The following is a 19,428-nucleotide window of genomic DNA, read 5'->3' as shown; positions in this document are numbered from 1 at the left end:
TCGTAATGCTCCAGCCACCAACTGTATTAGAATTCTCTACACTTGTTTCCATATTCAAGTTCATCACATCAGAAAGCACGACTCCGATGATATGGGCATTGGTGGTAGTTGTGTTTTGTGAGGAATTTACTTTATCGTTATCTGTTGCCGTTGGATGTAAAATAGATTCAAGATTCAACATCGTTACTCGCACCTTTTGAGATCGAGAGTTGATGTTGAGACACCCAATTGCTGGCAAATGTGAGCTGGGAATTAGTTCAGGTGTAATGTCTGCAATATCCTCCTGATTCAACGGAATATTTGTGGTTTCTGCAGGTTCGAACATGTAGGTACTAGTCTGGAAAAATATCAGGATTGATGGGCCAGATGCCTGTCTTTTTGAAGCCATTACTTGCATTCTTAACAGTTCCAGCTTGTCCACATGCTTCATTGAAGATACACCCAATTTGTAAATGGGTCGCGTTTCTAAAAACTTTATGTGTTCCGCTAACTCCTGCTCAATTTCAGTGGAAAATGTTTTTTCGAATAATCCTAAATCTTGAGAGTTACACTCCAAGGTTTTGTTCATATTGAGAGCATGTCTTAACCTATATTATTCAAGAAACATTTTATGATTTATGATTTATAATTATTTTTCTTCTACGTGCGGTGCCCCACCGGGCTGAACTGAGGCCTAGTGACCCATTGTTCATCCGCTTGTAGATGGATGGCTATTATTCACACCGATGACATTTAAATCATCCAAGTGAATAGAATAGCCATAATATTCGAGTAGAATATAATACATTGTCCACAAATATTAAGTGATTCCGTCTGAAAAAAGTATCTGATCTCAATTTCAATAATATCTGTATCCTTTCAAAAATATCAATATTCGCTACGGCACCTTCTAGCACTTTACAATGTAGCAATATTAATATTTCTATGTTCAGACCGCACTCCTATTGTGGTCCTAGTTGTTTTCAGTTGAGTTTTTGATCATATACTTCGTTATGTCTAAAACTAACATATCTCATATTCCAGAAGCAATCTACATCTAAGTATCAGTTATATTTCGCATCAATTGTCAAGAACCTATTTTACATAACATATTCTTTTATCTAAAATTGGGTCAGTTCAAAAGAAATTTCTCAAATTTCAAATGTCACTTCCATTTGAAAGACAGGGATTCAGCAAACTATAAATAGAGCCTCTAAAATTTCAATTTCAACAGCCTAGAGGATAATATAGAAATAAATGGCATATTTTCTGTATAAAAACTTGTCACAAACAAATTGGGCTGTGATATCTCGAAATTATTGACTTCTATGCTCTTCCTAGGCACCTAAGCCTGAGGCTCCCTTATGCAAAAAGGTTTTTTTTTTATTCCATTGAGGAGGAAAAACACAAACAGAGGCATAAATTCACCACTACATAGGGCTATGGCAACAGTGAATAATTGCCCAATTGTATATTGTTGTTCGCTGTATGTATTATCAAAACAAAAAATTAAAAAATTAAATTCAAGACCATATTGCTTCAACCCTTAGTGTTATAACGCCAACCCCTATATTTGAAATAAGTAGAGAAGTGATACTTCATTGGAAAGGTCTTTTTATTTTGAGTTCAGCACATTCAATTTTTTTTTATTCAATGCATTCGTTTTCGAGATATTCAAATTCTAATTTTGTTAAGTAGGTACAGGTCATTTTGTTGAAAATGCGTTTGAATCAATCAAATTTTTCACTAATTTATGGTGGTATTCTGCTTTCATCTGTAAAAGCCAATCTGTAACTTTTCATGAGCTTACAGGAAAATTGCAATTCTGAACGGTTTTTAGTGGTCTGTAGCTTACAGGAATCCGTAACTATTTACGATAAGTAGTTCAAAAGTGACACTTTCAATGAGATAGTGACAGTAACATTTCCAGAATTGCATTATTCTGTGCATCTGTCATCTGAAACTTACAGATCTATCGTACGCTACAAATTCGTAATTTACGAATGAAAAGCAGAATACAACCATTAATCTGTGGTTTCGATTATCATCGTTAACTCCCATACATCAGACATCAAAATATTACTGTTTGATTCTTTAATTGATAATTAAGGTAAAAATGGTTTATTCATTGACGGAAAGAATAAAAAATTAGTTTTTTATTATTCAAGGAAAGCGAGCGCGGGAACCGTACAACAGATTTATCATCAAAATTACAGAATGAATGAGTAAAAATTGGGCTAGTTTACACAGCATCCTTACAGGGAAAACCAATGTTGTTTAAAATTCAAATGTGAATACCTATTGGGAAAACGAATGGATTGAATATGTTAAACTCATGATAGAAAGGCCTTTAAAATGATGTAACACCTATTTTTCTATTCAAAATTTAGAAGTTGGGGTTGTAACACTAAAGCTTGAAACGATACGGTTGTAAAAATGTTATCTCAGAAGTGTAGTTTTTTCTGAATGTATTCATTTCACCTTTTATCCCATCTGTTTAGTTTTCAAAAGCCCACTCCGGTTCGAAATTACATACTCCTAAAATATATCCCCATCTCAACATAAGTCACAAAATTCAGCTAAGTAATCTATATTAATAAAAGAGGATCTATGGTTTACTTCAAAATGCTTTATTGTTCAAACGATCGCACCAAATTGGACAATTCTTTTTTTGTTGTGTTTATTATTGTTAGGGCAAGGTTTATATAACAAAATATTCCCAAAAAAAATTGTACAGAACAGAAAAAAAGGCATTCCTTTTTCTTACGACCAATCGAGCAATCACGATGAGTTAGTTATTATTATCTAACCTAGAAATAATTTAAATGGCAAAACTAGGTTTGCCGGGTCAGCTATTACTTTATAATTGAAGGATTTATTTCCGTCATGTTGAACGATTCTGTCCAACATTTCTGCAAGCATTTGACATCAGTCTACAGGTTTCCCTAATCCTTGTCCTTTATTTGGAAAAAATTGTCAGATTTGACAAATTTTCCATCACCATAATTTATTTCACCTCAACAACTAATACTATATCGTTGTAGAGATATTACAAGAGCTTAGAGTTGATGAATTAGCAGGGATAAAGGAAGATGTCAATTGGAGATTTCCGGTCAATATTTCGTGAGGTGATTATTCGTCAAGATTTCGAATAGGGGGCCTGTCCAGATCATGCAATAAGGAAATTTTTATGGGATAAAGGAAACTTCGTTTCTTCCTCCACTGGTCGATCAATTATTTTTGGCATTTGGCATTTGGCATTTCGAGTCGAGTAGGCTAAAAACATCTTCCTTCGGTTTACTTGAGTTAGGAAAACTATAAAGTCTTTATAAATGATTGTAACATCCCAGTTCACTTTGAATTATTCTGTGTCTCTGTTGGTTCTGAACTAAATATCATAGCATTTCAAAATTGACGCCCTCAGTGATGTTACACTCCTTATAAAGACCCTGTATGTTTGTTGACAAGCTAACTGGAGATAAGCTCAACACGGACAATCAAAATGATTCATATGAAATCAAGGCCTTTGGGTTCAAATTAATGCGGTTGCTGTAAACATCCGTGCTTCAAAAGAGAAACTTGTAGCAGCAGAGGACAATGCAAGAAATTCTCTAAATAGGTTATCGGTGATCTGGAGTTTTTCCTCCTCCCATAAAATCTACATTAGTCAGATTCTGCTAAATCTAATCTCATTAGGTCACTAAGGCGGTAGTGTCCTGTAATTAAGCCCAATGTGTACCTTGTTTTGTTGCTAAGAACCAGGATACGTTTTAGATCTTGCGGTATCAATTGAAGTTTCGCAGAAAATTTTCGGTGTCTTCCTCCTTTTAAATCTGTGAACTTGGTGCATTATTCTGTACCACAAAAAGATTCAAGACCAGTTCATGCATAATATTGGCCAATTCCAGCAGACAGAAATTCGAAATTTTCGGATTAGAAGACACAGCAGCTCTTTTTCTTCTAAATTTATCATTAAATTTTTCGTGGGTTTTATGACAAAGTTGTCGCCAGTGACGGCTCGTGGATTTTTGAACCGAGGAGGCTAATATTTTGAGAAACATTGGGGTCAATTCTTTCAAATCAGTCAATTACATATCTTCCGTATAATAGAAAGTAGTATTATTCCTGGGATTAATTATCTATGAAAATTGTTTTTTAAATAGATTTGTTTTTCCAGCAAGAACCATGGTGGTGAGACTTATTTCTTGCTATGAACGCTCTGACTGAGATTATTCTTCAACGTAATCACAAAATTTTATCACCAAGCTATCAAATTTTAATTGAACTCAAAACAAAGTAGGCCACAAGAGTCTACGCGAAATCCTTGTGAAAATAATCCGGACATTGAACCAATTCAGGGTGAGTCTTTGACTCGTACAGATATTTCAACAGTAGTTCTCTATTTCGTATGTTCAGTAAAGCTGATGGTATTTTTTCTGACTGTCCCTACCGAAGTGAGGTGATGCATATGGAGCAAATTGATCATAAGTGGGTAACTGGTGAACCAGTTATCGAAAGTTATATTTCGTTTTTTTTCCAAAAACTGGCTCAATCAAGCGTTCAACTATACCTTGAGAGTTATTACTTTTTTTGAACGGACCTTCTGGCTGTTTTCCTACATAGACTTCCATATTCAGGCAATAAAATGTTTTTTGTATCAACAAGAGCGAATACTTTCAATCCATATTTTGCAGGCTTGTTAGGCATGTATTGTCGGAATGACACCCGGCCTCTGAATGGCTCCAACTTCTCATCTATGTTGATGTTTTCACTTGGCGTATAATGATTCTTGCAATTCTCCACGAAGTGGTCATATACACCTCGAATGGCTGGCAGTTTGTCTGTCTCCTTACGTAGTGCTCTGTTGTTCACATTATCGAAACGCAGCGATTGTAATAAAATATGATATCGCTGCTGTGACATCGTTGTACCAAAACCATCGGTGCTCCAAAGATCAGAAGTATTTTGGCGATTTTCCTTATACAATCCAGTCAAATAAAGCAGGCCAATAACAGCTTTCATTTCTGCTTTATTTTTTGGTTTTACGAGGTACTGATGCCTGCTATCATATTTAGGTGCTCTGGTTGCTAATTTCAAATTTGTATAACGAACCATATCATCCAGTACTTCATCAGTGAAAAATAGTAACCAGCAATCCAGAAGGTTGTTCCCGCGCGACGCCTTTTTATCTAAGTTATATCTATCACCTTGTGTGTAGTATGTGTATGAGCACTATTTTCTGGCTCTTCCAGTTTTGAGACATCTTCTGACGATTCTTCATCGTCCAGCATTTCCTCGTCCTGTTCTATTGTTGCTCCTTCGGAATCACTGCTCATTACAGGTTCTTCACCCTCGAGCCCACCAAACTCGTCCCATAATCTCTGAAGCCTTCGTTGGCCTTCTTCGTACGACATATTTATTACAAATAACAAATTCGTTTTGGAAATTGAAGTGAAATTCTCTTATTCACCTCTTCAAACGATGTACGAAAATTTACGGTAATAGTGTTTTGGGGTATAGGATACTCCAACAGAAGAACATAAACACACTACTCTATATATATGAGCTGAAGCTACTGGATGTCAGAGGTCTCCAGTTTTGCGATTTTCAAATTTGTAGCAGTAAACGCAGTAGTTGGGTATCATCATAGACATAGAGACATGGACTGAGCAATGTCAGCATGAAATTAGCTTTTTTATAGAAAGAGAGAAATGATCGTCGGGCATTTACCTGTCTCTTTTTTGTTCACATAGAGGTGAGTAGGGACCAATCAAAATTCTAGAAAAAGACAACTGCATGCCCGATGTTCAGTTTCTCTCTGTCACTTTTTTTGACCGTATTTCATGCATAGATAGAATGGGAAGGCACAGTCCATGTCTATATGTCTATGGGTATCATACACCCTGACGAAGGTTTAAAGACGGCTATGACAGAACCAAATGCATAATTGCCATAGACATAGAGCCATGAACTGTGCCTTCCCTTCCTTTCTGTGCTTGAAATACGGTCAAAAAAAATGACAGAGAGAAATGCACGTCGGGCATGCAGTTGTCTTTTTCTAGAATTTTGATTGGTCTACACTCACCTTTATGTGAACAAAAAAGAGACAGGTAAATGCCCGACGATCATTTCTCTCTTTCTATAAAAAAGCCAATTTCATGCTGACATTGCTCAGTCCATGTCTCTATGTCTATGATAATTGCCCACAGCCCTGTCAAACACTATAAAGTGGCATTAGTATAGCGCCACTGCCGCTAGATTTTACGCTGGATTGTTGCGTATTCGGAGCGAAAGTTTTTCGTCGGAATATCTAGTCCAGGTGTTTCTGTATTTTTGTTACTTATTTCTGAAAATTACATTAGGTCAGAAATGTATGTACTTTGGTTCCTGATACATTGTTGCTTAGCTTTCCTTGTCTCCACCGACCAGACGCCCTTGGTTGTCACGCAGTTGTGGTTTGAAAGTGCGACAACCATTTTGTGGTTGAACTGTGGAACATATGAGATGGTCCTGAGCCTGAGTAACGCTCTAGTTTTCGAGGAAAAGAAAGAGAAAACTGTGGGAGTAGGTATTGCTCAAGCCTCATCGTCCGAAAGAGACAACTGAATTCATTTGAAGAAAACAAAAGTCTCAAAAACTCCTCGATTATTCATTGGAACCTATCTTAATATTCATCCAAGGTGGGTGCATAACCGAGATCCCTTTGAGGAGCAAGACTCGAAAACACTCAAGTACGAGTATGAATGCTTGATCACACTAACACCAGAGTATAAAGTCTTATACTGCACTATGATCTATATTGAAGTAATTGATCTACAGCTACTAACTATACCAGACATTATCGAAGTGTTCTTTCAAAAAATAGTGCGTGTGTCACATCCGACGTCCAGGTCATCAGCTCATCGTCGTAAAAACTAACTCAAGTTTTCGACACCACAACAATTATAATTATTTTTATTTCATAAAATTATTTTTGGTAGCTTATTTCGCACTTCTGACCTCGAAGCAGATAAAATCGTCGTGTCGGGATTTCTTCATGGGTTCATGATTTCTGATGAATCATAATAATCATATTTCGTGATTTTCTGACTGTTCCACAGGGAGTTATCTGCAGGGATCCTGCTGCCACCTCGTGTTTTATCCAATTACGAACGGTTTCATGACATATCATTATCACGAATAGATAGTAAATAGCTGATTACTACATTCAATGAAAATGACACATAAATCTTTTGTTCCTTATCGAATTTCTCCATTTATTTCGACCTATCATAAAGGAACCGGATGCTTCTAGGAAATATCAACCATTGGTAGGTACCTTTGCAGAATAGAAAATGCAATAATCGTTATTGCTTCATTATTTATCTGAAGAAATGACGTTGAACAAGTGGTAGGTAAGTAATTATCGTAACTCTGATCGTAATTATAATTTTGCTAACTCTCAAAATGTAATCAGTACCTAGATCAAAATATATTTGACTATATGACACACTGCATTTTCGAAAATTGAGTGTGGATTCAAACTTTGGGAGCTTTTTGAAATTGCTGATAAAATTTTCATTTTATAAGTTTTGGATGCTATCCTCATGAATGTTTTGCATTTGGAATTATTTTTATGATTTATTTATCAATTTTCCACAGATATCGGTATCGTTTTTTGTCTTTTTCTTTGGATACAAAATATTTGTCAGAATTCGATACAAGAACGACTGGACAAAGAAGGGCCGTCTGTGAAATCATACTTCTACATTATGCACTGACGTTAAAAAAGTCGTAAATTTTCAGACGTTTGCGGAAATTATTGTTATATATTATCATTATCATTCACATTTTTTCACATCATAAGTTGAACTGAACTGAGGTTCCTCTCATTTCCTTATTCAACAGAAACTCTCGTTGATCATTTTCTACAAAATCGGATTTAAAAATGCCTACATAGATACAGGGCGATCCATTTTGAAAGATTCACTGAAAAAACTACTTAGGAACTGCCTGCACCAAAAAATGTTTCAGATGAGTTTTTTCTTTCTCGGTTTGAATCCTTGGTGAAAATGGGCCTTTACCGTACCTTGAAGAATTTTTAATTTATAAGGTAAAGTAGATTTTTGAATAGGGAATATACATTTTTTCTGCAGAATCTCAATTTTCATGTAAAACCAAAAACATTTTGTCCCCTCGTTTTTTACATGGAATGAATCGTTGTGAAAGTGTTTTAGGATCAGAATTCTTATGATGAAAATCTTCTACATAAAAACTACTGAGCCTGTTTGAAGAAGTGAGTATTCATGGAGAGATACCTTTCCGAGTTAATAACAAAAAAACGGCCCAATAAGGAGTCAATTAACTATACCACACCATGTGATGACACTTCAAATATTTTGATAATCAACTGCTCGTGACAGTAGATGAGGATGTTACGCAGACCAACAAAGACAGTTATGTCGATTCAGTTCACCTATGTTATGAAAAGTGACTTCATCAGAAAACATGACGTTCCTGAAAAAAATAGGATCTTTTGCAATCTTCTGTGACCATTGACAGAATTGTAATCTTCTTTCAAAATCAGGTAGAATAAACGCTTAGGTCAAATGAATGATACCCATGAAATTTCAATTCTTCTGTTTCCCTCGGAAAGCCAGATTGAACTACGGGGCCATAGCAGTTACAGTATTATTTAAACTTGTGGATGGTCCCTTTCAATAGTTCTACGTCACTGCCGTATTCTTACAGGCCTTCTTCATATTGCCTCTCTCTATTTTCGATTACTGTGTGCCCTTGCCTGTATTCGATATCCCCCGGATGTCGATTTGAAACATCGAGATCTGATCGTATTGAAAGCAAGTAGTTCCTCAGAAATGTTTCGAAGGTTCTGACACACATATTGAAATTGCCAGTGTTGCTATTCTCACGAAATTCTGCATAAGACTTGCTGCTTTACCACAAATAACTCAGTTTCAATTCATTCGATTCAGTATTTTTTGGAAGAAACATTTTAGGTTCCTTTAATTCCCAAACCATCTATACTCCAATCACTTTTATTTTAGCAGTCGGTTGGCCATGGAAATTTGACACATTTCACTGTGTATAGTACGAAAATGTGGGGTTATGACGCTTGTCAAAACATTTTTGGGTTTTAAATCAACGCTATGTTGCCCGTTCTACGTAAAAGTTTCTGCTTTTTACATATTTTATCACAATGTCGAATCTCTTCGGAAAATATGTGACGAACATAATTGAAGTTTATACAAACTGATTGAAGGCATACCAAATCCAGATATTTGCATGGAAAATACAAGAGTAGAAGTGTAATATCATGATATGCACTAGCCTTAGGAGAGTTAATGTTCGTTATCATCTTTGCCTAATGTTTGAATACGTTACATCAGTTGTAGATTTCAAAAATATAAACCCGAAGATGAAATGCTTATGATGCAGGGTTTGGGAATGGGTATCTCCTGAAGGAATTAACAGATAATTACAAGAATGTTAAATTCTTCAACAAAAATCATCTCACATCAATTTAAGTAAAAGGAATTAAAGGAAGTTCCAAGTCAAGAGGAACTTCAGCTTTCAAAAAGGTTCACATGAATACACAATTAACAGTACAACTGGCGCGTATTTGTGGCACTTCATCTTAATACATTGATATAATAATAATAATTAGTTATTTATTGGTACCTTAAGACATTCACAATGTATAGGACAAGTCAAATGAAAAATAGAAAAATCAATTTTCGGGAACTTTTTCTACGGTGACATTCATCGAGAATCCTGTAGTAAACTTTTCGCATTAATTCACTCAAACATAAAATTCTCAAATGCCACCACTTTTTTGGATCTCCCAATAGAAGGAAATTCTTTATCATCCTCTTCATTCACAATCTTCCTGATTGTGGAAATATTCAGCTGAAATATAAGTCGTTTAGATTCAGATTAAACATTTTATAAATTCTCTTACATTGAATACCGTCTAACGTATTGTGCGGACCTGAATTCTAAATAGCACTTCCTGAAACCCTGTTTCTTTTTTCAATCACTTTCGGCATTATCGTAATGAAAATTGATATTAGTTGTGACTTTAACGACAACCTTACTCCGTTCTAGTTACAATCACTTGAGAAAATTATTTCATGGCCAACCGACTGCTAAAATAAATGTGAATGCAGTTTTTTTTAAAGTGGATATTGCCCATGAACAATAAGTTCATTTATACTGGTTTTTTTTCCTTGGTTTTAACTACAACTTCTTCAACCAATCATTTGAGACCATTTTCGGCTAAAATTTAAAAAATTTTGCCCAGACTGACATTTGGGCTAAAAGACAATGTTTCTGATTCGAGCAACAATCAAATTGTGACATTCAAGAATGCTCGAGCAGGTCAATTCTCATTCCAAATTATGCAATATTTCATGCTTGTCATGGATCGTCTACGATGGTTGGACGATATTTGAGTTCCTATCTTCTTTTAAAAAGAATTGCATTCGGCCAAACTACCATTTTTTCGAATTTCACAGTTATTTTTCTATTTTTAACATCAAATTACTCGGAAACGGCGCATTATGCGAGAAAATATGAAGAATACTTTTATTTGACCAAACGTTCAAAGTTGAGTTCTTTGAATTTTCGGTATTTTTATGGTACGTAATGGTAATAGTGAGTAAATTGAAAGACGTGCGTGATAACTTGTGTTCGAAAAAGATTCATCAAATGAATGAAAAGCTGTAGTCCGAAATTCATTTCATTCGATGAAACCGTTAGTGAGATACAACTGAAAATAACATTTTTTTATGGTTTTTCAACAACCTTTATCTTTCAAACCGATCCGATTTGGAAAAAATGGTTGTTGCTTCTGATCTACTATTAAAATATTAGTACAGTAAATACATAACAAGAATATATATTTTTCGCGTTTTTATTCACTCATTCTGATCGAAGGCAATTTTTACAATACAGGGTGTCTGAACTTAATGCAACCAAATTTAGTCACAGATTCTCTAGGCCAAAAGAGGAATTCCCTGTTTTCACCTATTATAACTCTTTTGGAGTTATAGCTCACTGAATGGTTTTTTTCTTTTTATTTCAGATTACGGTTATACGGTCTAAAGAATCTGATTGAATCTCGAAATGCGTTCAATCGGATTTTTAGATTTTTTTTAAAAATCTTTAATTTCATGAAAATATTATAACGGGAAAATTTTTCAATGAAATGGTTTTCTAACTGTTAAGCAAATTCAAAATAATTTAGATAAGCGGTTCCAAAGACATTGCGCACCAGTAAAAAATGTCTTAGGAGGGTCCATCGGCCAAAATTGGTAGCACTATGAGAGTTCGCATATCATAAAACTCCTGTGTACCAAATTCTGTGACTCTCAGTGAAAAAAGAACATTTTTAGGGGCGAAATTCAGGGTAGGGGAGAGTTCCTTTGAACTGGACAGCCCATGAACCGGACGCTACAGTTTTCTACTACACTCGATAGCAATTTAGCATCCCTTACGTAAATCCCATTTTCGCAATATCGATCGAGATCTCTTGTAAAATGGCTGACCCTGTGGCTCGCGCCTTGTTGCGAAAATGGGATTTACGTAAAGGATGCCAAATCACCATCGAGTGTTTTAAAAAATTGTAGCGTCCGGTTTATGGGCCGTCCAATTCAAAGGAACTCTCCCCTACTGTAACTCCGAAAGGGGCAGCAACGATAAAGGGAATCCTAATTTTGTATCTAGAATCTGTGAGCAAATTTATTCATTTATTTTCGGGATAAGAGATATCGAGTTAGGCAGTATTATAGCTCATATGAAAGATTAATTCAAAAACGATGATCCCCAGGCCTTAGTCGGAAAAATAATTGAAATGTTTCCACAATGAGCATCAAACTGAATGTGAATACATATAAACATATCAATGTAAATTTAATGTGCTAAGTATAGAATACTCAAGCTTTTCTTTGATAGCAGTGATATTTTTTTATATCAAGGGATATTCAAATTCTGCTCGAGCACCTATTTCCAATTTCAATAATTATCAAATTCGATGTAATACAATTGAAAATGTACGAGATAATGGATGCGTTCTATGTATTGTTTCTAATCGAATTAATCGAGAAAAGTCGGATAAACATTACCTTGAGAATATAATATTTCATGACTGGACATCAAATCATTGCACTGTTATCGTCGAGTCAATTAGCTGATGAGTTTAGGTGCAGGCAACTCATAAAACAGTTTATTTGTTTGGGTGGCTAACATCACTCTTGATTATACAGGCTTTATGTAAGTATCACAATAAATAAACGACATAGGATGTTTTTCCTAACAAAGATCCCCAAACACGCAAAAAATTAAATCAAGTGGGTTGCACCATCTATTTGTCCCCTTAAAAAATTTATAAAAAAATATATGCCTCAACCTATATGTTATTTGGAAACAAGACGATACAAGGGCATTTTCGATGGCATTACTAACTATTAACTATTAGGCTAGTTTACGAGCACCCAGGTTGACCTTACAGGGTTTATTAACAAAAGTATTGCATAAGGTATCATGTGTTACCTAATTAGCTAACAAAAACAAGCGAAACCATGTTAACTTTCAATCAGTTTAAGCAATAGAATGGTATTTACGCCCAATCTAGAAAGTATTAGCTACTTCTCAAGTTATTCACCAAATATTATTTGTTAGTTGCTCGTGGAGTAAAAGATCGTTTTGAATTTCGGCTAAAATCGAACTTCAAATGAAAGGAAAAAATTAGAAAGCACTTCTTTTAGTTCGAAATATTTCATCTTTGGGGTGTTCTGGATTTCCTCATCTCTAAGAACTAAGTCTTGCAAATTCATCATATCTCTCTCCCTCTCTCTCTCGTTACCAAGAACCTCTATTGTGACATGTCATGAATAATAAATTTTCCTAGCATTCCCAATCCAAACCTGATAATTCAAAGTAAATCGAGAAAACAAAGCGATACATAACATCAATTTTCGTGTATACCTTATAAACTTCCAAAAAAGGAGAAATTGAAATTATATGTAGAATATTAGTCAAACGGAAATATCATTAACTTGAATATTTCCAAAACAAACAGTTCTCATAACGTTGGGATACTAAGTGATAATACTTAATACAGTTTCAGTTAAAACATAAAAATGTTACTTGAAGATAGCGCATGTAAATATGATGTAAGAATCACAAATATTGAATCAAACCGGATTATTATCGATTCTACTTATAATTGAAAAATTCGACTTGTAATCTAAAATAGAATTCAGTAGGCAACAGTAAACACGAAGGACTCTTGGTTCGAATCAAATATTAAAACCGAAAGGAACATTTGTAAAAGTCTGAGATCTTCAATGTATTCTGATGAATGATGCCTCCCTTAAAACCTTAATTTTCCGCTCAAATTCTAGTTATTTTATTTTCAATCTAGAAATTTTTGGGTTCCATTACCAACGAATTTCCAGGAATGCGAAATATTCGAGTTATCTGTTTTTCATTTTTGGAGGCAATAGAGGCCAAAACGAATCACCTATTATTTCAATGGCAGCAGTGAACCGATGTCAACATTCCAATTCCTTTTATTTTAAATTCAGATTTATATTACCCCTCGTCTACACATAAGGTCAAACGTATGAATAGAGAGACGGATACGTTGGATTTGGTGTGGGCGACATTGCTGAATCCATCCTAACGCTTTCCAACGGTTCGATGGCTCCGGTTAAGACACCGTTCATCAAAGGGTTGTTTTGTTTGTTTTGATGTTAACGAGAATGAAATGGTTTGAGTAGTGGATGAACATTTCCTGGCGTCTGTCAGTTTAAAGGGCTTGAACCTCGGGGCTCAATGTTGTCACCTACGCTTTTTCTGTTCCATAGAAACGAACTCCTTGATTCTTCAAATAACCTTATTGTTAACTTTGAGATTGAAAGTCAATGACCAGGTCACTTATCAGGTTATTGAGATTGTTTTTTTCAACGAAGCCAAGGTGCAATTTACATCCCAGAAAACACAAATAACAAGACAACACAGATACAGGCCACCACACTTGGTGATGGAAAATCAGATAAGATATTCTCTTACGTGATCCAGAAACTTCGTAAACTCAATTTAAAAGTAATACTGTTTTTAGCATCTAAAAAACTTATACAGCATCTTTGAGGGGACATGGATGATAGGAAAAAAAACCCCTTTCCGACTAAACATCGGACTCTAATCCACAATCAGCACTGCTAGGCATCACATTTTTTCATTGTTACTGATACATTTTCTCAGACCACAAACTTAGAAGGAGCATTTTTTTTCATGATAAGGTAGCAGTTTGCTTCACATGCAGCAATTTACATCTTGTCGAGTTGTCTTGGTTTCGAACAGGTAAGAACAGAAGTTGCGAAACATTCAAAGACTGCGATCTGAATAGCAGTTACAAGTGACTATCAACAAAGCATGCAGAACTCAACTCAGCCTCTAAAATACCCTCTTAGAAACTTCGAGTTAAAATGCTGGCAGTGCAAAGCTTTTCCCAGGACATTAGTTAAAAAGTAAATAAAAATTAGTCATCTCATGTTCCACCTGGAGGAATGGAGTCATTCAGATTATTTCCTGTTGATAGTTATGTTTTCTATTTATTTTTAACTTCTATTGTTGGTTGTATACTCGAAGACATATCGAATAATTAAAGAAACAGCCCATTTATATAAAACAAGGCATAAAGATATTATCTGTATTCCAAAACATAAAACTGCGCTAAAATTTAACATCTCCTTCCGGAGATACTGAAAGTTTTTGAGTTCAAACAGTTCAAGAGATTGTGAAGTTGATACTGAAAAGCAAAGAAAAACCTGCAGAGTGAATAAAAACTTCGATCTCTATATAGTTGGAGATACCTGAATTTTGGTTTGTTCTCATTTTCTTAGTGAAGTCCATTCATTTTTTTAATGTCTTCTATACAAATGTTATCTGTCATGAAGAATGAATATACTGGATTTAATTCTGTTATACACCCCCAATCGACGAATATTTTTATATATATATATATATATCCGGGTTCATAGCGTCCTACGCCTTCCGGTTCCTAATCTCCAAGCCTTTCTATCTTGCCAGTCCCCTGGATGTAGATTTCTTTCGGACATAGCCTTTTCTATTCCCTCAAACCACGTTTTTTTGGGCCTTCCTCTCTTTCTTCTTTCTGGTGGTGTCCATTTCAGTATCATCTTTGGTAGGCGCTCGTCGCACATTCTTTCCACATGCCCGTACCAAATCAGCTGTCTTCTCTGGATTTCATCTATGATGGTTCTTTCAACTTGCATTATATTTCTGATCGTTTCATTTCTCACTTTGTCCATTTTGGATTTTCCTGCAGATCGTCGCCAGAAATCCATCTCAAGGGCCAAAAGTCGACGTTCCACACCCTTAGTCAATTGCCACGTCTCACAGCCGTATAGCACTATACCCTCAAAGATGGAATTATATATTTGATGTTTTTTCTCCCGCGAAATGTTTTTGGACCACAATATTGAGTTCAAACATCCAATAACCCTTCTACCCTTCAATATTCTCAGCCCAATCTCAGTTTCTGTTCGGCCGGTGTGATCGATTTGAGCACCCAGGTAAGTATATTCACTACATGTTCCAATTTCTATGTTGTCTTCCAAGTGTAAACTATCTGCTTTCTGCAGAATATTTTTCACCCTCAAATATTTAGGCTGCTGCAGCACCAACTCTACTCACGCTGGTCGATTACGAACTCGCGTAATTGCTGAATCTCAAATATCACCAATATAGAGTCAGTCTCCGAATATCCAGAAGAGCTAGTTACGACCACAATTTTATACCAAGGGCAAACAGACTTTGGCACTCTCTGCTATCGGAGAGCTTTGTTCTGCAGAGATCCAAGTGGCACACTGATATGCTTCCTCTCTATACATTGATGTGTAGAATGAACGTCAATCAAAAAATTTGAAATACCTAAGATGTAGTTGGTTGTTTGAATACTAGATAATTAACTTTTTCGAGAGCATTAACATATTGGGGTGTCCCAACCGAGAATCCCTCGCCCATGTGCTCCAAAAATGCTGTATTATGCATTGGAGAAAATCAACCGGCACAACTACGTTGTACTACGCCTTGAGCAGACGGCAGTAAAGAACGGATGGCAAGCAACAAGAGAGCCTCTGATAGAGAAGGCAGATAGAGAGGGCAGCCTATTCAAGCCTGATCTTTTCCTAAGCAAAGACAAATGCTTGATAATCTCTGATGTATCCGTGAGCTGGGAATCCCCGGAGCCACTGAGCATGGCCTATGGCATCAAGAAAACAATATCTTCTACTCCAAGCTTCCTTGGAAATGTTCGCGAGACCAACCCGGGGAGAGACATACAAGTGCTGCCGCTCATTGTCGGTGCCAGAGGAGGATGGTGCCCAGAAAATAGGGCGATTACTGAATTGGTCGGTGCCACAACATCCGATATAGGTCACCTAATTCACACTGCTCTAAGAGGTGGATGCATAATCCATAAGCAGTATAGCCGTATCGTTTGGCGTAGTTCCCGCAGGGTTCGCAACAACAGGATTCGTCTCATTGCTACATCACAGTGATTACGCTTAAGTGGGTTCACTTCCATGAACCCCTGATAAGAGATTTCATATTCCACCTGCTATTACGATGAGTATGCTGAGCGCACAGCACAGCACTTAAGAAGAAAATGGACAAGATATAATTTTAATAAAAAGCTTATAGTCTTATCTAGCGTATATAGTCATATCTGGGGTATATTATCAATAGATAGTCTCGAACAGTACTCCACTATAAAATAATAGACTGTTGCTTGAAAACCCGAGGAATCTCTAACGGTCTTGGAAACAAACACACAAGTAGGAAGGCAGAAGGGGAAAGCAGCTATGTGAAGCTGGCACCCAAAAATGCGAATTTTGAAACAAAAATTTCAGGGTCGTTTGCCCATCGTAGGTCCACGCTTGTCCACCCTTTTTTTATTTGTCCAGGCACCGTTTTAGAGATATCGGAAAAGAACTTTTTTCGGTTCATTTTCTGAGCAGCACCCTGAAATCGCAAAAACCTATGTTGGATGGTACAGATCGTTTGTCCAACGTAAGTCGACGTTTGTCCACCAAATTTTTTCATTTGTCCACCCACAGAACCATAGAAATCAATCTTTGAAAATTTTGGAAAGTGAGAAGTTGGCACCCCCAAATGAAAATTTCTGAACCAAAATTTCAGGATTGTTTGTCCATCGTAGGTCCATGTTTGTCCACCTTTTATTTTCATTTGTCCAGGCACCGTTTCAGAGATATGGAAGAAGAAGTTGTTTCGGTGCATTTTCTGAGCAACACCCCCAAATCGCCAAAACTTATTTTGGATGGTACAGATCATTTGTACAACGTGAGTCCACGTTTGTCACCCAAATTTTTTTTATCATTTGTCCACCCACAGAACCATAGAAATCAATCTTTGAAAATTTTAGAAAGTGTGAAGTTGGCACCCCCAAATGAAAATTTTTGAACCAAAATTTCAGGATTGTTTGTCCATCCTAAGTCCATGTTTGTCCACCTTTCATTTTCATTTGTCCAGGCACCGTTTTAGATATATCGGAAAAAAACTTTTTTCGGTTCATTTTCTGAGCAGAACCCCGAAATCGCAAAAACTTATTTCGGATGATACAGATCGTTTGTCCAACGTAAGTCCACATACATTTGTCCACCAAATTTTTTCATTTGTTCACCCACAGAACCATAGAAATCAATCTTTGAAAATTTTGGAAAGTGTGAAGTTGGCACCCCCAAATGAAAATTTTTGAACCAAAATTTCAGGATCGTTTGTCCATCGTAGGTCCATATGTTTGTCCACCTTATAACAATATTGAAAAAAATTTCTCATTATTTTCTCTTTGCGACAAGTTGATTATATTATGTCACGAAGAGAGCATTTAGAGGATAAAACATGTAACCCTAGTAGAGTTGCTCCTTCAAAATATTTCCATCAACGGTTACTTTCATTGAGAGATAAACGACTAGAAAGCTGACCTTCGCAAAATTCCTGAAAAATCTAGGTTCAGTTAAGAATTCGTCAAGATCGAACGGTTGCGCCGAGATTGACGAAATTCTCAGATTTATTACTTGAAGAGTTGCTCTTTCAGAATATGTATCACATTTTCATCTACGGTTATTTTCATTGAGAGATAAACGACTCGAAAGCTGATCTTCGAAAAATCCTGAAAAAGCTGGGTCCATAGACTTATTACCCCTTATTACATTAATATGTCTATGGCTGGGTCCAGTTAAAAATTCGTCCAGACCGAACGGTTGCGCCGAGATGGATTGAAATTCTCAGATTTATTACTCGAAGAGTTGTTCTTTCAGAATATGGCTCTGTGAGTGGACAAATAAAAAAAAATTGGGTGGACAAAAGTGGACTAACGTTGGACAAACGATATATACCATCGTTTTCGCAATTTGGGTGACCTGCTCAGAAAATGCACCGAAAAAACTTATTTTTCCATATCTCTCAAACGGTGCCTGGATAAATGAAAAAAAGGTGGACCAACATTGACCTACGATGGACGAACGATCCTGAAATTTAGGTTTATTCATTTGGGGGTGCCAACTTCACACTTTCCAAAATTTGCATAGATGGATTTCTATGGTTCTGTGGATGGACAAATAAATAAATTGGGTGAACAAAAGTAGACTCAGATTGGACAAAGGATCTATACCATTGAAAATACGTTTGTGCAATTTGGAGGTGCTGGTCAGAAAATGCTCCGAAACAACTTTTTTTCCATATCTCTCAAACGGTGCCTGGACAAATCAAAATAAAAGGTGGACAAACATGGACCTACGATGGACAAACAATCCTGAAATTTTGGTTCAAAAATTTTCATTTGGGGGTGCCACACTTCCCAAAATTTTCAAAGATTGATTTCTATGGTTCTGTGGGTGAACAAATGAAAAAATTTGGTGGACAAATGGATGTGGACTTACGTTGGACAAACGATCTGTATCATCCGAAATAAGTTTTTGCGATTTCGGGGTTCTGCTCAGAAAATGAACCGAAAAAAGTTTTTTCCGATATATCTAAAACGGTGCCTGGACAAATGAAAATGAAAGGTGGACAAACATGGACTTAGGATGGACAAACAATCCTGAAATTTTGGTTCAAAAATTTTCATTTGGGGGTGCCAACTTCACACTTTCTAAAATTTTCAAAGATTGATCTCTATGGTTCTGTGGGTGGACAAATGATAAAAAAAATTTGGGTGACAAACGTGGACTCACGTTGTACAAATGATCTGTACCATCCAAAATAAGTTTTGGCGATTTGGGGGTGTTGCTCAGAAAATGCACCGAAACAACTTCTTCTTCCATATCTCTGAAACGGTGCCTGGACAAATGAAAATAAAAGGTGGACAAACATGGACTTACGTTGGACAAACCAAACGATCTG

General features: G+C 36.1%; 1 protein-coding gene across 7 annotated transcripts in view; it reads right to left on the bottom strand.

Moving 5' to 3' along the window:
* Positions 1–19,428, bottom strand: part of LOC123308818 (transcription factor HNF-4 homolog) — a 107,135-nt gene that overhangs the window by 69,277 nt on the left and 18,430 nt on the right. The gene's annotated exons all lie outside the window — the stretch shown is intronic.

Source organism: Coccinella septempunctata, chromosome 2 (genome assembly GCF_907165205.1).
Source record: "Coccinella septempunctata chromosome 2, icCocSept1.1, whole genome shotgun sequence".
Lineage (NCBI taxonomy): Eukaryota > Metazoa > Arthropoda > Insecta > Coleoptera > Coccinellidae > Coccinella > Coccinella septempunctata.
Note: the sequence above shows the minus strand (reverse complement) of the source record. Positions and strands in the feature narration are given on the sequence as shown.